Below are 5,957 nucleotides of genomic sequence, written 5' to 3'. Positions count from 1 at the left end.
CTCTGCAGGAAAGTGATTCCAAGTAGAAAAATCACTGGGAAGTGACTGATACTTTCATCGAAGCCGCTTGGGATGTCTGTTCACGCGTAGGCTGCGATGAGGGAGACAGAACTCTGGCCGTCTCTGACCCTGTGGGATTCTGGTTATTTCGGGGGAGAGACAGGCAAGGAGCACGCAGTAATAAAAATCACCACAAAATCTCCAAACCTCATGGGAGAGTCATGGGATGTTGGGTCTGGAGGGGTCGCTGAGGTTCAGACACCTGTCTCACAGATGAGCAGAGCACCTGACAAGCTCAGAGTTGTTCTTAGTTCTTGATTCCCAAGCACCTTCCACTCGCCAGAGGGGCCAGCAAGGAGCCAAGCGGCCAAGAGGAACTCGATTGCTCTTCTCTCGGCCTGAACACAGTCTGGACACACGTGGGACAGAACTTCATGGCCGGACACTGGGCCTCAATCAAGGAGCAAAGTCAAGTGCAGAAAGGGTTAATGCACAGGAGCATCCCTTTGCTGGGCCGAAGGGTTGTTGCCAACAAGCCCGTGTCCACCAAGACATCACATCACCCCTTGTGGCATAACCCTCTCCCTGCCTCAGGAGCCAGCTTTTCTGAGCTGTGCCCTGTGAGGTGCGCGGGACTCACCTGTTTCCGCTGCAGCTCACCGGGCTGGGCTCCCGAGGCTCTGCTCCTGATGGTTGTAGCTCTGGGTGGCAGATGTCTGGGTTCAGGTGACAGAAATGACCCTGTGCCTGCAGGATTGCAGGGACCAGTCATTTGTGGGGCATGCCAGCACCCGGCTGGTCGGTGCAACAAGGTCTCGGTCTTCCCCCAGCATCTGACTTGAGATGTCCCCACTGTCGCCAAGTCCCAGTGTTGGAGCCCTTGAGCTGCGCCCGGAGCTCCTAAAGCCACAGGCCAGCCCCGGGGAGGTTCTTCTCTGAACTCATCTCGGTCTCTGGCTGTGGAAATGCTCACCAGCTGGGCAGTGCCGGCATCGAGGGCAGACGGTGTCCAGCCTCTGCACTTGCTGAGTGGACGAGGCTCTGTGACACAGTGACCGCACACACGGACGCATGTCACGTTCACCATGACAGCCTCGACGTTTCACTCTCGTGCATGGGATTTGATTTTAGGGGCCCTTGCCACATTTTCTTGAGATGATTTGTGTATTTGCACTGACTTAGTATCCCTGTTGCCCATGTCTGCGCGGTTAGGGGGTGACGGTCTCCACCCGTGCCCAAGGACTTATTTTAATTCTCTGACTGAGGTAGCTCTTCACACGTGACAGCGAGCATGTGAATTTGGGTCGGGGAGCTGCCTGACTCACTGAGCTGTGGGCTTGGGGAGGACAGGGCAGGGCCACCTCCAACAGCCCCGGGACAGGCCGACGAACGTGAATTCTGTGTTTAAGGAGCTTCCCAGGGAGTACAGGCTCCCTAGCCCAGCTCTGCCTCCCCCAGCTGGACCGGGGCCCCTTCTCTGAACCGTCCCTCAGAAGATCTGTGTCAGAGTGACTCGGGGAAGCTCGGAAGTGCAGGAAAAAACCAAAAATAACAAGGACTTAAACAACAAGTCTAAGTGTCCACTTTGCCCTTTGTGGGAAGCTTCTGCTCGCAGACATGCCTGGGCTGGACTTGACGGAGAGGGCATGCTGGGGACTCAGATGGCTCGGAGCCGGCGTGGGACTCTGAGGTCCTTCCGTGAGGTTAGGACGCTGCTATGAGCCAAGCCTCAGGGGGGAACTCCACCTTGCACTAAGAAGACACACACACACTCATGTAACATCCAAATGCAGCTCTTTGCCATCATCCCAGAGTTTGGGGATTATTCCCTCCTGAGCACGTGCTCTACATGGCTGGTCTCTGTCCCTCAGAAACTCTCCTATATGACCCAGAGCTCCAGACCGTCTCTGTGAACACACCAGGTATGTAACTGTAACCTGCATGTAAATAATTGACTGCAGACATGCACTGGTTGGTTTGGGCTTCTCAGCTGACTGGCAGGCTGAGAGGCGCTGTGGTCCCTGGGCAGCCCTGAGTTGGCCCGGATGCTGCGTCCGCAGGAGGGCCTACCCCAGGCTAGCTGTGCAATTGGTGTGGGAGCTAGGAATAGCCCCGGAGACTGGTCTTTCCCCATGTGCTCCAGCTGCGTGCAAAGCCCCCGTCGGCCCCTGTGGCCCGCAAAGCCACGCAGCCTCACAGGTAGGGGCAGGGTCCCGTCTGGAGCTGAGACCTACATCTCGGCATCAGGAGCACCCTCCGTGTTAGGGTCAGCAGAGCTGTGTGTGCCCATACTTGAGCTGGCCAGCACAAAGCCAGGGGCCCCAGAACCACCCCGGGTCACTGCTCTGCTCTCATGGCCAGACAGGACCACCAATGCAGAGCTCAAGTTCAGGCCTCATCTGACAATGGCTTTCCATCAGATGCCACCTCTCTGGAAAGATCACCTGCCTCACCGACCAGCTCACTGTGGTGTGGACCCAGAGAGAGACCAGCTCACTGTGGTGTGGACCCAGAGAGAGTCCAGCTCACTGTGGTGTAGACCCAGAATGAGACCAGCTCACTGTGGTGTAGCCCCAGAGAGAGACCACCTTACCGTGGTGTAGACCCAGAATGAGACCAGCTCACTGTGGTGTAGACTCAGAAAGAGACCAGCTCACTGTGGTGTGGACCCAGAATGAGACCAGCTCACTGTGGTGTAGACTCAGAAAGAGACCAGCTCACTGTGGTGTAGACCCAGAAAAAGACCACCTCACTGTGGTGTAGACCCAGAGAGTGACCAGCTCACTGTGGTGTAGACCCAGAGACAGACTACTTTAGCCTGGTGTGGACACAGAGATCCCCTTGCTCTGATGTGGATACTGACCAGGAATGGTCTCTGAGTGGTGAGGACAGATTGGAAAGATTAAGTTACCAGTTGGATTGGTTGTTCCATTTCTTTCTTTCTTTCTTTTTTTTTTTATTTGCGAGAGAGAGAATGAGAGACAGAGAGCGCGAGAGGGAGGAGGGTCAGAGGGAGAAGCAGACTCCCTGCTGAGCAGGGAGCCCGATGTGGGACTCGATCCCGGACCTCCAGGATCATGACCTGAGCCGAAGGCAGTCGCTTAACCGACTGAGCCACCCAGGCGCCCGGTGTTGTTTCATTTCTTGATCTACTTCTGCTCTCAATGATCCTTGACTCGAGTTTTACTGACCTTTTTCCTTCTGTGAACAAGTGTGGCCATGGGTCTTTGTTAGTGCTTTCTCTGGTGTGAAAGCATTTTCTAAATGGGAGGTTTGCTCCACTGTGTTTTTTCTGTACAACTGGGGGTTTTCATGCAGTGTGGCGGCACACTGAGTCCCATTTCTATACCATGGTGGTGGGTGAATTGTGCACAAGGAACAGTTCGCCAAGCCCCAGCGTTTCACCTACTTTGGAAAAGCAAACTCCCTGAATGTTTTAATTCTTCCCAGTTGTCAAGTGCGTGGCTTCTTGGACACTGAGTGTTGGTAAATGCTTGAAGTCGACGTGCTGGAAATAAAAGAGAAGTGGGTGTGTCTGGGGTGCGCGCCTGCGTGTGCTGGGACTGTGCTTGGAGGCGGTCGGCAGTGGCCCCACTCGGCCACGTCCGCCGGTGCTCATGCTGGCCACGTCAAAGGGGATGGTGGGCCCACGGAGTCCCAGGGCCCCCGTATTGAACATGCTGAGTTCATCTTTCAGTGCTCGTGCTGGTTCAGGGCAGGAGTTCCCACCCCTCTGCCCCCACCCTGGGACCCAGCTCCCTCCGCCCCAATTTTCCCGGTCACTCCTGTGTGACCATGTTCCTGGCCATGCTCTGTCCTCTCTTTTCTGTGAACGCTTTCTGGTCCTCCCCTTCGTAGCCCTGCTTGTCCTTCTTTCTTCCATGATGCGTCCTTCCTCTTACCCTGACTTGCTGTGACCATCTGCATGCCTCCTTTTGAATTCTTCCACTGCCCTGGACACATGTTGCCCTTGCGTGTGTGTGTGTGTGTGTGTAAACATATTTGCTGCACACGCATGCACATGCTTGCACATTTCCCCATGCTCCTTTCCATTCCTTAAGATCGGAGCAGATGTGGAAATGAGTCCAGGCCAGCCCCTCCCGGGACTCTGCCAGGTCCAGTGCTTCTGCAATGGGATGGGAAAAGGGCTGTGCCGGCTGCCGTTTGCCCCATGGCCAGAAGGCCCTGCTCCCGTAAGGAATCCTCCTGTCCTAAAAACTGACTGCAGGCATCTCCTCTCACCTCCTCGAGAGCATGCTGGCCCAGCACCGTCTGGAGACACACAGCAACCCTGGGAATTCTGGCCTGTCCTGTGTGCTGTGGGCTACGCACGCTCCAGCCTGATGCCGGGTCCTCTCCTTGCCCATCGACGTGGGGTGTGATGCAGTCCTGGGCCGATGTCAGTGCCTTCGGTCCTAGGGCTCAATCCTGTGGTGGAACTCTGGGGAGGAGGGCCGTAGGGCAATGAAGACACGAGGAGAGGGTGCTGATTGTGCACAGCAGGTGGCCCAGCCCCAGAGCCGGCTGCACCTCAGCCTTCCAGGTTACTTCCTTGTGAGATGGGAGACAGGGAAACCTGCTGGAACTTCTACTTTCTCCCCCTGACAAATACGGTGCTACGTTGTATGTAAATAAAAACGACAACACCTCCAGAGCTCTTGTAGAGAAGGTTCTAGACCCTGCTTCCTGTCTCCCCATCACAGATCCAGAACACGTTTCTCACCATTGTCCTCTGTCACCAAATTCTCTTTTCTTTTTTTAAAGATTTATTTGTTTATTTGAGAGAAAGAGAGAGAGAGGGAGAGAGAGAATCTCAAGCAGACTCCATGCTGAGCAGGGAGCCCGATGTGGGCCTCGATCCCACGACCCTGAGATCATGACCTGAGCTGAAACCAAGAGTCGGTCACTTAACTGACTGAGCCACCAGGCGCCCCTGTCACCAAAATCTTCACTTGAATTTTTAAAAAAATGCTTTGTTTTGTAAGAATCTGCTTGATGTAAGACTAGGGGCTGCTTACTTTTAGACAGTCAGAGGGTGCCCAGCATCCTATTTGTGGGGAGTGAGGCAGCGTCCCAGCATGTGGGACTTTGGGCGCTGAGATCAGGATGGTCCTGGGCACATCCGGAGGGCAGGTGGCCCTCGACTGGGCTGCAGTTTTATTCTGCTTCGTACACAGATAGGAGAGAATGGGAGGCAGAGGGCACGTGGGTGCTAGCTCCCGTGTGAGGACCACCTGGACACAGGGTCTTACAAGTTGAAAGAAAATGAAGCCTCCTTGGGGGTCTGCTTGGGAAACGTGAACTGTGCGCCGTTGGCTTGAAGCTGCGGAGCGCCCACTATTGGGTGTTCTGGTGCCAGGGGCACGCCACCGGACAGAGGGGCAGGCGGCCAGAGTCCCAGGGACCCCGTCCTGAACATGCTGAGTTCATCTTTCAGGAGTTTGCCAAACACATCTTAAACTTATTTGTATTTTTACCTGAGCTGCCTAAAGACTGCCAGCTCTACGTCATGTCTCGACAAGCGTCGTGGGAACCACAGGGCACCTTGGGAAAGAGCCGCTCGCCTGCGTCCCTCTGCTCGGCGTGTCCACAGAGGCGTGAGACGCGCGTGGCGTGTCTGGCAGTCACGCAGCCCCTCGTGGGCACACAGCTGCACTGTGTGGGTGCTGGGAGCGGGGACCCCTGACAGCAGACTCCAGTGGCAAGCGTAGCTCGTTAGGACTTGGAGAGAAGGCTTAGGAGGTGGATCGGGATCTGATTTTCATGGCCATGGCTCATCCCTCCGCTGTTAGCCCTCACTGGGGGTCCTGGACACAGAGGCAGCGCCGCCGCCCAAGGGTCCTCAGCGGCCAGTGGAGCGGGGCCAGGCGTACCAGACGGGCATGGGGCGCGGTCCCGCCTTTCCAGCGGCAGCCTGGTGACCCGGGCAGGTCACAAAGCACTTCCTGCCGTCCCCT

Source organism: Mirounga leonina, unplaced genomic scaffold, assembly GCF_011800145.1.
Source record: "Mirounga leonina isolate KUSES-001 unplaced genomic scaffold, KU_Mleo_1.0 Mir_55, whole genome shotgun sequence".
Classification (NCBI taxonomy): Eukaryota; Metazoa; Chordata; class Mammalia; order Carnivora; family Phocidae; genus Mirounga; species Mirounga leonina.
The sequence above is the reverse complement of the archived record's forward strand: the minus strand, read 5'-3'. Positions refer to the sequence as shown.